The sequence below is a fragment of the Hyla sarda genome, chromosome 8 (genome assembly GCF_029499605.1).
Source record: "Hyla sarda isolate aHylSar1 chromosome 8, aHylSar1.hap1, whole genome shotgun sequence".
Taxonomy (NCBI): Eukaryota; Metazoa; Chordata; class Amphibia; order Anura; family Hylidae; genus Hyla; species Hyla sarda.
The window spans coordinates 91614770-91630311 of record NC_079196.1 but is presented as its reverse complement, the minus strand read 5'-3'; the positions used below and the strand labels follow the sequence as shown (position 1 = coordinate 91630311).

The following is a 15542-nucleotide window of genomic DNA, read 5'->3' as shown; positions in this document are numbered from 1 at the left end:
TGTAAAAGCGCATACGGCGCAAAAATGAGCCGACCGGACCGAACGTTTCACTCCGGTCGGCTCATTGAAGTGAATGGCATACGGGAGCGCATACGGTTACATACGGGAGCGCGAGCTTTTAGCTCCCTCCTGCCGTATGCGCTCCCGTATGGGACAAAACGTAGTGTGAACCCAGCCTAAATGATCCCTAAGGACACGAGGCGTATGTAAACGCACAGTGCCTGCTCCCACTGTGTTGTATAAATCATTAGCTAGAACCCTCGGCTAATGCCAGACATCCCCAATCAGGCTGATGTCTGACATTAACACTTTAGATGCCGCTATCAAAGTTGATGGTAGTGTCCAAAAGTTTTAACGCCTTAAGGTCCGAGCGTTTTTCCGTTTTTGTACTTTTGTTTTTTCCTCCTTACCTTTTAAAAATCATAACCCTTTCAATTTTGCACCTAAAAGTCCATATGATGGCTTATTTTTTGCGCCACCAATTCTACTTTATAATGACATCAGTCATTTACCCAAAAATCTATGGCAAAAACGGAAAAAAAATCATTGTGTGTTTATATATATATATATATATATATATATATATATATATATATATATATAAATATATATATGTGTGTGTGTATATATATATATATATATATATACATACACACGTTTTAAAATTGCCCCCCCACTTTTGTCACTGGCCCCCCATGTGCCCCCCCTAAATTTGAATGCTGGAGACGCCACTGATTATTCCTTGTACACTGGTATTATTGGTAATACAGTATTTAGTGAGTCATAGTTTGATGATAATATGTATAATGGTAATATTTATCTTTGTATAATAGTATTATTGGTCCCAGTCCCAGTACTGCCCTGTGTCCTAGTCTTTGAAGATAAAGGAGCATGCTTCAGTATGTCACAGTACTTGTTGCCATTCATGGTTCCTTAAATGAACTGTAGCTCCCAGTGCCAGCAGTATTAATGCAGGCCATGACCATGACACTTCCACCACCATGCTTGGCTGTAGGCAAAATATACTTGTCTTTGTACTCTGGTTGTCGTCACACGCTTGACATCATCTGAACCAAAAATCCATGTCCTTAGTCTGCTTGTGTTCAACAAAAACCATTTGCATGCTTTCTTGTGCTTCATCTTTAGAAGAGGCTTCATTCTGGGATGACCGCCATGCAGACAAATTTGATGCAGTGTGCAGTGGCGTTGCTAGGGTTGGTGTCACCCGGTGCGGTAGAAAATGGTGTCACCCCCATACCTACCCCCCCCCCCCCCTCAGTAAGTTTTTAGCCTGTTGTGACAGACACCACTGGTGTAGCGCATTGTGAGAAATTCCAGAATAATAATCAGATATACCAGTTGCCACAGAATGGGAAAGTGTTAAAGAAGTTTTCACTTTAAATATACAGCTCACAGAATTACTTAAAGGGGTACTCCACTGGAAAACATTTACTTTTATATCAACTGGTGCCAGAAAGTTAAACAGATTTTTAAATTACTTCTATTTAAAATCTTAATCCTTACAGTACTTATGAGCTGGTGTATGCTCCACAGGAAGTTGTGTAGTTCTTTCCAGTCTGTCCACAGTGCTCTGTCTGTCCATGTTAGGAACTGTCCAGAGCAGGAGAGGTTTGCAATGGGGATTTGCTCCTACTATGGACAGTTCTTGACATGGACAGAGGTGTCAGCACAGAGCACTGTGGTCAGACAGAAAATAAATTTAAAAAGAAAAGAACTTTCTGTGAATCACTTATACAGCAGCTAATAAGTACTGGAAGGATTAAGATTTTTAAGTAGAAGTAATTTATAAATCTGTTTAACTTTGTAGCACCAGTTGATTAAAATTTTTTTTTCCAGTAGAGTACCCCTTTATGCAGTGGTGAGGTTATGCTGGGAGTTGTAGTTTCACTCATCATAACTGTAGAACTGACAAGTGACTACAGCTCTGATAGGACATAGAGAGGAGAATGTACAATGATATCAGTGACTACAGGTGACGTCTTCTTTATAGTGAGGAGAATACACAATGATATCAGTGACTACAGGTGACGTCTTCTCTATAGTGAGGAGAATGTACAATGATATCAGTGACTACAGGTGACGTCTTCTCTATAGTCTTTCCTTATCTAATTCAGATGGTACATACCGCCAGGACTTGTTCCAGCTAAAACTTCTGTCTGTAGAATGTGACGCCCAGACGTCTCCTCACTATGTCAGCGCATTCTCATCCTCTATATGAAAACAATTATTATTATAAACCTGCCAGACACTGTATCCACTAAATATAATACTACTATACACTATAATCTTTGATTATAAACCTTCCATACACCATACCCACTGAATATAATACTACCACACACTGTACATTCTGAATACCAACACATACTGTACCCTCTGAATATAAATCTGCCACATACGGTACCCTCTGAATATACCGCCACACACTGTACCCTCTGAATATACCGCCACACACTGTACCCTCTGAATATAAATCTGCCACATACTGTACCCTCTTAATATAAATCTGCCACATACTGTACCCTCTGAATATACCGCCACACACTGTGCCCTCTGAATATAAATCTGCCACATACTGTACCCTCTGAATATAAATCTGGTGGTGTTGCTAGTTGATGATGGGGGTGCTAGTACTGGGGAGGTGTTGCTGGAGGATGATGAGGGTGCTACTGGCCATCCCCCCTGGCAGTATCACGCCCATCGTCCATCGGCAGGATCATCAGGATCTGCTGATGGAGGTGCTGCTGCTGGGGGGGGGGGTTGCTGGTGGATGATGAGGGTGCTACTGCCAGGGGGGGGGGAGCATTAGGTAGGCAGCAGTTCCCCCACTTAAGGTAGGTAGCAGTTCCCCCACATTAGGTAGGTAGCAGTTCTCCACATTAGGTAGGTGGCAGTTCCCCCACATTAGGTAGGTAGCAGTTTCCCCACATTAGGTAGCATAGATTCCCCACATTTGGTACCAGTTACCCCACATTAGGTAGTAATTTCCCCACATTAAGTAGCACAAATTCCACACATAAGGTAGCACAAATTCCACACATTAGGTAGCACAGATTCCACACATTAGGTAGAAGTTTCTCCACATTAGGTAGCACAGAATCCCCACATTAGGTAGCAGTTTTCCCACATTATGTAGCAGCCTTCACACATTAGGTAGCAATTTTCCAACATTAGGTAGCAGTTTCCCCACATTAGGTAGCATAGATTCCCCCCATTTGGTAGTAGTTTCCCCCCATTAGGCCGCAGGTTCCCTTGCATGTTCCCCACAATAGGTCAAAGTCTCCCCACATTAGATCGCTGGTTCAAACAAACCCCCCTCCCCCCACACAAAAAAAACACACACACACACAACACAGAGACACACACACACACACACACACAGATAGATAGAGAGAGAGACAAACACACACACAGTCAGAGAGACACACACTCACAGAGAGACACACACAGTCACACACACACAGTCATACAAAGACAGAGAGTCACACACAGACAGAGAGCCACACACAGAGATTGCGACAGACACACACAGTCACACACACAGAGAGACACACACACACAGTCACACACAGTCACACATACACACAGACAGTCACACACAGACAGAGACACACAAACAGAGAGAGACAGACACTCACTCACCCATCCAGCGCAGCGCTCCTTCTCTCCGGTCGCTCTGCGAGTGACGTCACGTCCTCCTGCGCTGGCCCTGCGGAGGGACGTCGGACCGGCGCAACAGAAGACGTGGGGGCGCAGGCCGGTTCACTGTGTAGGTGACGGGGGGGGGGGGTGTTAGTATGGAGACGCAACAAGTGAGGACCGGGGGGGGGGGAGGGATGCTCTTACAGAGGCAGCGCAAGTGGGGGGCTGCTAGTATGGAGACAGGCAGCGCAACTGAGGACCGGCGGCGTACCTGGTGTCACCCCATCGCCGCACCCCCCGCACCCCGGTCGCAACGCCACTGGCAGTGTGCAGTGTATAGTCTTAGCACTGACAGGCTGATGCCCAATCCCCTTCAACCTCTGCAACAATGCTGTTAGCACTCATACGTCTATTTCCCAAAAACAACCTCTGTTAGCACTCATATGTCTATTTCCCAAAAACAACCTCTGGATTTAACTCTGAGCATGTGCATTTAGCTTCTTTTGTCAACCAGGTGAGATCTGTTCCGAGTGGAACCTGTCCTGTGGAACTGCTCTATGGTCCTTCCCACCATGCTACAGCTCAGTGTCAGGGTCTTGCCAATCCTCTAAAAGCCTAGAAAAAACAATTATTTTTTCAGATTCACAGAGAGTTCTTTGCCATGAGGTACCATATTGAACTGCCAGTGACCAGTATTAGAGAGTGTGAGAGTGATAACGCCAAATTTAAGACACCTGCTTCCTATTTACACCTGAAACCTTGTAACACTAACGAGTCCCATGGCATTGGAAAAGGAAAATGGCTATTTGTGCCCAATTTAGACATATCCACTTAGTGGTGTACTAATTTTTTTGCCAAGGTTTAAACATTAATGGCTGTGAGTTGAGTTATTTTGAGGGGACCGCAAAATACATAAATAGCGCAGTGGATGCTTGCAGCTCATTCCTTGGTGTAAGTAGACACCTGCAGTCATTTATACTAGGGGGTTGTGTCATGTGTCAACACCTCTTTGTTGTTACAGTATTGTATAAATTACAAATTGTCATTCACATTTTGTTTATTTATTAATTAATTTCTTTACTCTAATAGTGTCAATTTATAAATAATATCAGTGAATAGTTTTAAATAAGACCTGAAGTATTGGTTATGTAGCCACAAACATGTCACAAGCCTAAAGCAATAAAAATAATGTATGGTCCTTACAGTTGTAAAATTGATTTATATCATACCAGCATATTAGTTCTGACAATTGTAATAACTGTCATCATTTTAAAGATTTACTACACTCATCTTCATAGGTAGATGTTAGTCTGCTAGGAGCAGTTTGCTGTAACAGAAATGTCTTTTTAACAGGAATTTCAGTGACAGTGAAGAGAAAAGATCCAGTTACTGCCCCTAGGAAGTCTGATTGGTCTGTGTGAGTCTTGATGTTACCAGCACAACAGAATGGGTTCTGTGCTCTCTGGAAATAGCAACATGTGCAGAGGATTGCCCCTGTCCCACTCCTGCTGTGACCACTGTAGGGGAACTTGTAGCACACTTCTCTCTGTCTGAGCCGCTTGGACTGAGGCTTATTCATTTTATTCTTCATTGTCGTTCCATTTTACCCAGCAATTCTGACATAGCAAGCTGTGATGTTAAAGAGCGGATTATCCACATGGTTATTGTGACTCCTATGGACATGTTTAGGATCAGAATACAGAATACAGCTGCCTGTTTGGATCTTATTACACTGGGGGAGCAAACCCCCATTCATATTGTCTGGTATTATCCTGGAGATTTTGGCAGGGATAGCTGGAAATGCTGATTGATGATCAATGTCCTGTGATGTCATGAGGATTTTGTGAATGAACTGTACCTGGTCCATCCTCTGAAGGTTCACATTAAGGACCTCTACAACACAGCTATTCACTGTAAGTCTGCCTGCTTAATGTGTCTAATATACATAGCAAGATCTGTATATATCAATCATTGCTCTCTGTATTAGCAGTATTATTTGTCTCCTTTCCTTCGAATTCTACATCATGTGCTTTGTGGGTCTATACAATGTTTCTTTCATAAAGCTATAATTTTAGCATACACTCTCTTTATTCTTTATCTCACTTCTTCAGATTGTTTAATAAACAGTGATTGTAATTTGTATTCTGAAAATAACAGGATTGTGGTTGTATATGTATATATATATATATATATATATATATATATATATATATATATATTACAGTTCCATATTGTATAGTAAGACTTCTTTACTAAACTTTGAGGATATCACAAAAAAAAAAAAAAGACCTTGGTTAAGTGGCTAGGTAACTGGGTGTGAATGTGACCTACAAGAAGACTATTGATGCAATAAGATTAAAAGTTTCATGTGTAGAGACACATGTTTAAGTTGTTGGACTCCATTGTAATTGTTGTACTCTTGTAGCGTGCACCATATTGGTGAAATAAATACACCCTTTCTAGGAAGCGAACTACAACTTCAAAGTTTTTTTTCTATGTAAAATAGTAAATGACCCAAATGACAATCTAGACTTCTCACGGTCACTTTACACTTTCATGCGCATAACAGCTGTGTGATATTTTGTAGAATGCAGTGCACACATCTACAATTGAGAAAAAATACTCAAATTTAATCGGGATGTGCGGACACTTACAACTCTCTCTCTCTCTCTCTCTCTCTCTCTCTCTCTCTCTATATATATATATATATATATACGCCATTTCCACCAGCATATCAATAATAATTCAACCTCACTTACACTTATGGCTTTTTTGGGGGTTATATTGTGTGCAAATAAATCATTGGGATGTGCAAGTTCCAGCCTATCCCTGTATTGCATTGCACTTAAGAGATACGCTTGTTACACTCTCATAGTTTAAGAATTTAGCTGATGACAGCTGCTGTTTACATGCAACCAAGAATATATTTATACTAATGCAAGAATAATATGATGTGTCACCAGGAGGATGCTATCATTATACACTGTAGTAGTGGGGTATTTTTAACTCTGAGGTGTGGTGTTGAAAGTTAAAGGGGTACTCAACTGGAAAATATATATTTTTAAACTGGTGCCAGAAAGTTAAACAGATTTTTGAATTACTTCTATTAAAAAATCTTAATCCTGTCAATACGTATCAGCTGCTGTTATGATCCACAGGAAAGTTATTTTCTTTTTGAATTTCCTTTCTGTCTGACCACATTGCTCTCTGCTGACAGCACTGTGGTCAGGCAGAAAGGAAATTCAAAAGAAAAGAACTCCCTATGGATCATAACAGCAGCTGATAAGTACTGGAAGGATTAAGATATTTTAATGGAAGTAATTTACAAATCTTTTAACTTTCTGGCACCAGTTGATTTAAAAAAAAAGTACCCCTTTAAATGGTTGTGTATCTTTTGACAACTTTGACTTCAACCTCACTGCAACTTTAATTAAATCTACTGATATTAAGCTGTTACCATATTTAACTTTATTCTTGTAATGTTCTGCCTGTTATTTTGTTTTGTTATCTATTTTTCTTACATTTTTAAAAGGTGTAGGAATAGGCTGTAGGTACTTCTCTTTGTGATATCTCCTTGACACATGCATATTTGAAACTGGAATATGGTTGAACAACAGATTCTACAAAAAATAGATAACAAAGGCTGTAGACAACTGATTCCATTTGGACATCTAATTGAAAATATTAGAATTCTAGGGTTTTAACAAAAAAACAAAAACATTTTAATACATTTTACTGTAAAGTAATAACTGAACTGAATACTAGACGAAGGCAGATAAAGGTGGCCAATAATGTGTAGCTATATGATCTTGCATGAAGCAATTTTAAAATTTCGGAGACACCAATAGAGTAGTGTTGCACGGGACAATCCAGACACCTGATGATTTTAGTCATTGTTAAAGAGGTACTCCGCCCCTAGATATCTTATCCCCTATTCAAAGGATAGGGGATAAGATGTCTGATCGCAGGGGTCCTGCTGCTGCACCCGGCATTCGTTTAAGTGGCGGGTGCGGCAACGGGGGCTCATGATGTCATGACCACGCCCCCTTAATGCAAAAATATGGGAGGGGGCGTGATGGCCATCACGCCCCCTCCCATAGACTTGCATTGAGGGGGTGTGACTGTGAAATCATGATCGGGGCGTGAACATGACATCACAAGCCTCCTCCCCACATCACCAGTCATCTGGCATGGAGTGAAGTTCGCTCCGTCCACCGGATGTCTGGGTTGCCACAGCCGAGATTGCGATGGTCCCCAGTAGCAGGATCCCCGGAATCAGACATCTATCCCCTTTGGCTAGGGGATAAGATGTCTCAGGGCAGAGTACCCCTTTAATCTCTCAATGTCCATATCAGTTGTTCACTGTTTCAAATATAGTAGTAGGTCAATTTATAATGTAATTGCCAGGATATATCATATGCTATTTTTCTAGTTTTCTTGCATATTGGGATATTAAAAGGACCTTCGAGTTACAAAGTTTTGTGATCTTGGGTATTTTTTTGACAAAACAAAAGATAGTGTGAACACACCTGGACCAGCTTTTACCTCTTGCTTATGACCAGAATCTTCTGCACGGATACACCAGGAGGGACTGGGTAAATGCTCAGTAAGAAAGAAATGAAGGTCCAGCTTGAAGTTCCAGATAAAACTTGACATCTATTTATAAATCCATAAAAGCAGTATATGCATATGCAGCAGACATGTTACGGTTTATTGCCATTATGATCACCAACTACCAAAAGAAGAGTGGCTACCACCTACAAACAGAGTTCTAATCTGCACAGCAAAAAAAAAAAAATATATATATATAATAATAATAATTCCAACAAAACAAAAAAGCATAATGCAAAAAAATAACTGCACATCCCATAAATGGTCGATCTCTTTTCAATACACATGTGACATGAACACACTTAAAAGGGTTATCCAGGAATCCAAAAATAGGGATAATTTCTTTCAAAGACCGCTCCCTGCCTGTCTCCAGGTTTGGTGTGGTTCTGCAGCTTAGTTTCATTGAAGTGAATGGAGTCAAGTTTTAATTCCACACCCAACCTGGAGACAGACAGGGAGCGGTCTTTGAAAGCAATTATTACTGTTTTTTGATTCCTAGATAACCCCTTTAAGGTCACAAAAACTGGTTTAAAAATTCTAAATATACCAACCAAACCTTAAAATGAGAATGTGGACATCACTCAATAGGCAGGACAAAAACAGGCCTAGAGAATATATATTTATATGTGAACTGTGAACAATTTTTGGGGATGTGTTGTATTTTTGCATGGTGCTTTGTTGTTTTCTTGGAATTATAGTTAATTGCAAAACCACAGTGGGGGATAATGAAATGACCACTATATCTGAACAAATCCAAATTAGAAACATATTTAATAGGAAATAGCCACTGTAGGAAGAAGAGCAGCAGAGGGTCAGAAGGTGATTGCGAAATGATCAGCAGGTGTGGACATATTGGGCCACAGTTTGGCTTTAGGTCATTCCTAAGTGGTCCCCTGGTTTTCCCCCCTTTAAGTCTTGTCTGAGGATCTGGACTTGGCTGCAGGGGGCCACCAGGTCACTACTGGGAGTAGTCCCGGTACAGGTTGCGACTGGTGGGAGAGTAGTCTGGGTCCAAGCCACGGTTAGGACTTTCAGAGTTTTTTGTAGTCAGTGGACAGACAAGAAGGTAACATAGTAACATGTCTTTTAAGGTTGAAAAAGTACAAGAGTCCATCGAGTTCAACCTAAAACCCTACTGTGTTGATCCAGAGGAAGGCAACCACCCCCCCCCCCCCCCAATTAGGCTGATGTCAATTGCCCCATGACAGAGGAAAAATTCCTTCCAATATGGCAATCAGAATAAATCCCTGGATCAGCGCCTTATCCCTGTAAATCTACTATCCATAACCTCTAATGTTATTACTCTCTAGAAAAACATTCAGGGCCTCCTTAATCTTGTTTAGTGAGTCAGACATCACAACATCATGTAGCAGAGAGTTCCATAGTCTCACTGCTCTTACAGTAAAGAATCTCTGTCTGTGGTGATGATGATGATGATGATGATGAAACCTTCGTTCCTCTAGATGTCATGGTAACCGGCCTAGGTATAAAACTATCACTAGAAAGATCTCTGTACTGTCCATTCATAAATTTGTACATTGTGATTAAATTGCCCCTAAGAAATCTTTTCTCTAAAATAATAACCCCAAGCTTAATAACCTGTCTTGGTCCTGTAATCCTCCCATAGAGGTGTGCAGCACTGGTTCATAAGTCACTGTGCTGCCCACAAGAACACCTTTGCAGAACACACTAGAAGACTAGGAACCTAACTGCTCAGGCATCATGTGGCTAGTGAGGTAGATTTAAATAGTAGGTGCCTGACAGGTTGGGAAATGATTTGGGTATGCACATTTGTCCATTAAAACACACGAAGGGAGTTTGCACACACCCTACATGCCGGGCAAGGAGCAAGAGCTAGAAGTCAATTGGACAAGGGGCAAGAAGGAACACGGGTTATGGCACTTAGAACAAAGGTGTAACAATGTGTGCATATAGATTAGCAAATCCAATAAAACTGCCTGCTAAATACAAATAATGATCCAGATAGCCAAACAGTGACACATGGATTGGTGATATCTAATGTTGGTGCAATCTGGCTGTCTCTAACACAGATGCTAGAAACTTTTAGTTGTAACTTGTATGTAATTACATATTTTTTCACTTATTAGCATCTATTTCAGTAATACTTTGTCCACCCATGGCAACAATGTCACAGTAGGAATCAAGATGTGGCCAACTTTAGTTATTTAAGTAGTGAGTAAAACCATAAGCATCACAAGACAGCAAGGTCTAGTTTATGAACCAGCTTGTGTATTATTGTGTGACATAATTGATAACAAGTATTTGCAGAAACACCTTATTAAAGCAATGTCTATACCAAGAGAAAAGGACAGTCTTGCAGGCGCTACCCAAGGTATGGTCACAGATATACAGACGCAAACCAGCATAGAACAATAATATTTAAATTTTTTCAAAGTGGACAACGTGTTTCGGCACAACAAGTGCCTTCCTCAGGTCGAAATAAACAGTGCTATAGAAACAAATATGAAGCACTACTTGTAGATTGTACAGAGTAAGGGTGCGGGTGGGAATCCTGTGTAAGATGCGGTGCTGGCATGGTCTGGCCTTTATTGAAGCAAGAGTTTTTGACAAAACAATTTTAGGATAATTGCATCAAATTTTCCATAAAAAGATAAATAAATGAGCATGGTAAAAAGCATTTCTTAAATTTTTTTTCTAATTATGTCTAAGGACACCTGCTATATTCATTTCTATTCAACCCAAATAGGAGGATATTCTAGCTACCACCTCCTTCAAGTAAGGAACTGTACCAAGGTGCAAATGGAGCACTGTATTTGGGTGTAAGCGCAGTAGGGGAAGAATAGGGTGCCAAGGAAAGGCTTAAAAAATATAATGGAGGGCTGCTATTACTTTGGCTGACGAGCACGAGCAAGGGGGAGAAGTTAAGAAGTTCTGATTTCAAGTAGAAATCCATCATAATGTGCACACAGTGGGAGGAGTTAATAAGTTAAAAAATAATCCTGCACCTAGGCATGTATGACCCGAGGATGAGTCTTACAAGAACTAATATGTTTGACAATGGTTTATCAGACAGTAAATTCCTGTTCCATAAACTCTAGTCAGGAACACAAACAAGTGAGTTGACATGAGAATTACAGCACTATTGAACATCAAGGTTTCATTTTAGGCTCATTGGGGGGAGATTCATCAAAACCTATCTAGAGGAAAAGTCACTGAGTTGCCCATAGCAACCAATCAGATCACTTCTTTAATTTCTGGAAAGGCCTCTGAAAAAGTGATCTGATTGGTTGCTATGGGCAACTCAGCAACGTTTCCTCTGGACAGGTTTTGATAAATCTCCATGTGTTATGTTTAGTAGAGAAATAACATGACTTAGATGCTCCCAGCTGCTTTCCCTTTCTCCGCAATCAGTACAGTGTCAATCCATCATTGTGCTGAGTCGTACTGGTGAAAACCAGGCTGCTAGGCATGCCCTACTAAACAGTCTTTTAAATAGGTACAAACTACAATGATAGCAACCAGTCTGTCTCAGGACTTCATCTAAATGTTGAATTTACACTGAGGATTGAGGAAGGACAAAGTAGTGTGGCAGTAATGAGACCCCCCTTTTATTCACCATGATTGATTTTTTTTCTTATTTGATGGGTCCCATAATGAGTCAGATTTCTGTCAAAAAAACTATTTTTATTAGATAGTATAGGCAGCAAGTAATGTTAAAATGCAAAGAAAACACAATTAAATAAACTAATCAAGCGTAAGCCAACCTTATGTACACAGATGTATCATGTTATGTGGATTAACAACATGGTGCCCATAGCCTGCTCATGAACCGTACTGGATTTTCATGTACCTCACATTTTCTTATAATACTTTTCTGGGAGAATTGGTGGTTTACTATGCATTAATTTTATCAAAAAGACTGAGCCACTGTGATAAATCTGTTGTATTCTTTGACTGTCTAAACTATGTTTATACTGTCTCAGATTAGGACAGTTTTAGGAAGTCAGGGCCAGTTTCCCTCTTTCAGCTGTCACTTACATGCAGTGAGTGAGAGAAAGACATCATATTCAGATCCTGCTTGTCTTGCAGGAGGGTGGGGGCTAGGTGAGGGGTTTACACAGAGACAAACACCACGTGATTTCTGGCTTCACAGTCATAGCTCCCCTCCCCCTTCCCTCCCTGTATGAGGAGGTTGCCAGTGAGAGAAGCTCAGTGAAGATTCTCAGTAGTGATGAACAGCATTTACCATATTCGAATTTGCGATATTTCGTGAATATATAGACGAATATTCGAACATTCTCAAATTTCACGTATTTGTTTTATTGGCATATTCACGCATTTGAGGAAGAAAACAGTGAGGGGGTGGGCAACTTTACTATTGGTTGCTAGGGATGTTGTTGATAACCTCTGACAAGTGTATTTGCATCATTCTAATTGGCCCACAAGTTAAAGGAAGGAATATGTGAATATGCCCATATGCAAAAGCGAATCATTTCTAATATATATATATATATATATATATATATATATTTATATATTTATATATATATATATAGTGAATTTGCGATATTTGCGATAAAAATTCGAAATGCAAACATTCATGACCAACACTAATTCTCAGTACATAATACTGCTCCCTTCCTGCTGTAGATCTTATAACTGACTGATGCCATTCAGAGCACAGCATGATTTATTGCTAAGGGGAAGGATAGTTTGAAAGAAAAGACATGAAGTGTGGGCTACTGACAACAACACAGCATGCACACAGAAAAGGAAAGCAATTGGCTGGCAGCCATTACACAGAGCGGCACTGACTTCTGGAAGTTGTAGTCTGGGCTGCAATCAAAGAAAAAGAATATTAAGGAGCCAACAGGGCCAAAGGAGCTGCCAAAACCACATGGATAGCTACAGGGGGACACAGAACAGGTATTGTGGTGGCTTTGGGGCATTTTTATTTTTCTTAACTTCACCGGAGCATCCCTTTACAGGGTACTCTTGATAAAAAAAAAAGGTGATTTCAAATCAACTGGAGCCAGAAACCTATATAGATTTGTATTTTATTTATTTAAAAAAAAAATCTCAAGCCTTCCAGTATTATTCAGCTGTTGTATGCCCTGAAGAAAGTTTTGTAAGTTCTCTCTAGTCTGACCACAATGTTCTCTGCTGCCAACTCTGTTAAGAGCATTAAGAAATACCCAAAGCAGGTGTGGTGAGGGTGCAATCGAAGGGCCAATGTTATTACCCTAGGGGCAGATGGCATCAACCCCAGGACATGGTTATCCTCTACACCACCCGAGGTATGGCCGCTGTTTCCTGGGCTGGGCATGGGGCAAATAATCACTCCAATGCAAAGTTACGGAACAATGGAAGCTTTACTGAGGCAGACAGATGGAATAGTCTTTACAGCTCAGTTAGGCCTAAGGAGATGACCAGTTACTTAAGAGACTTGCCGGCTCACTGGGACTTGTAGTGGACTTGGACTGAATTATGCAGCCCCACGCTGACTTTAGCAGACTTGACAGACTTGACTATGACTGACTAGATTTCCCCCTGTGGTTGCTTACCAGGCTTTAACTTTTACTTGAAGGGGCACTGGGTGATTGAAGCGTGGCTGCATGGTTAAACCTAGGTCTCTCTCAGGACACCAGGCACTCTCAGGTCTTGACTGTACAGTAGCTCAGCAAGGTCTAACCTGACCTAGCCAGCTCCTCCCTGGTATTTAAGGGAGCAATTTGGAGGACTCCCATAGGTCACGACACAAGTCACCTGGTCAGTGACACCTTCCCTGGTTACACAGAACTTGGTTACAACATTTAAAGGCATATGAACATTAGAAAGACAAATGAATAAATAACATAGGGCACTGTTAACCATTTAGGATACACATAATGGAGGGGGACTCAGGGGACACTGAAATAGAGTCCGCCACACAGGACAGAAATGGTACAGGAGAGCAACTCCTGTACTGGGCCACCACAAACTCTCCCTCTTAACAGAAGCCATTGAGTAGACCGCTAGGACCTGCGCAGCACCCCCTCTGGAGAATCAGGAACTGGTGGGACATCTGGAAGCTCTGTAGGTTCTTCTTCAACAATCACTGGAGCTTGCACTTGATCAGTGATCGGCTGAACAGGGACTGCCGATGCATGCACTGGAAAGGTTGGAACTACTTCTGGAAGCCTGGGAGCTGGAACATACACTGGAGCCAGGGCAGATAGAACAGGAGCTGGTGCACTGACTAAAGTTGGAGGGGCCAACCCTACTGCTGGAGGTAGACAAATAAACACTGGCTGACTCGGTGAGGACATAGGGAAGTCCATGGATGGATGTATCCCTTTGCCAGGAACATACTCTTTTGCTAGTCTGACACATGGAGGAGGTGGTGACGGGGCCGCTGTAAGATCTTCTTTTAAACAGATTTTGATGCGGTTTCTGTGGACGACCTGTGGCTCATACCCAGGCTTTTGGACTTCATAAACATCTGACTCAGGGTAGGGGATAGCCATCACTGTGTAGGGCTTTGTCTCCCAGATGGAATCCAAATTGTCTTTTGGGAATTTTTTCAACCAGACTTTGTTGCCCACCTGTAATGGCTTGGCTGTGTCTTGGCGGTTGTAGTCATCCTGCTGCCTTTGCCGGGCCTCACCCATCTTCTTACTGACTTACTCTTCTTTGGCCTATTGAATCTGTTGTTGGTGTTCAGAAACCCACTCATGCGATGCTTGAGGAGAATTGTTTATCGGGGCTTGCAACCCGAACGTCTGATCTTTAGGTAGCTGCCCATGGCGTCCCATCATCAAGTAGAAAGGAGTATATCCAGTGGAACAATGCACGGTATTGTGGTAAATCTCCAGCAGCTCAGGTAGTAACCAAGGCCATTCTTCTTGTTGTGACACAGAGGCTGCTCACGGCATATGAATGAAGACTTGATTGATCTTCTCACAGAGCCCATTACCTTCAGGGTGATAGGCGGTGGTTCTGAGTTTCTTGCAGTGGTGGAATTGACAAAGTTCTTGAAATTTTTAGGCCTCAAAGGCCGTTCCACGGTCAGTAAGACAGACTCAGGACATCCAAGGGTTTGTACCCACTTAGAGTAGAACATCTGGGCCATCATCTTGGCTGTGAGATCCTTGATGGGAACAAACACAACCCATTTGGAGAAGTGATCCATCATGGTGAGAGGATAAGTATTCCCGGACCGGGTAGGAGACAGTTACACATGGTCTAGCACAACCAATTGGTTGGGTCTGTCACTCTGGATGGAGTGGAGGGGTGCTCTTGCGTCC

The 15542-nt window shown here is 41.5% G+C and overlaps 1 protein-coding gene across 2 annotated transcripts in view; it reads left to right on the top strand.

The window, feature by feature from the left end:
- The first annotated feature begins 5042 nt into the window (after positions 1-5042).
- LRRC3 (leucine rich repeat containing 3) overlaps positions 5043-15542 on the top strand; it is a 28119-nt gene continuing 17619 nt past the window's right edge. Inside the window, exon 1 of one of the 2 annotated variants that reach the window (XM_056534657.1) lies at positions 5043-5576. The gene's annotated coding sequence lies outside the window, so the exon portion shown is untranslated. Of the gene's footprint in view, positions 5577-11287; positions 11371-15542 lie in introns of those variants that run through there. The other variant, XM_056534658.1, reaches the window with a different exon arrangement.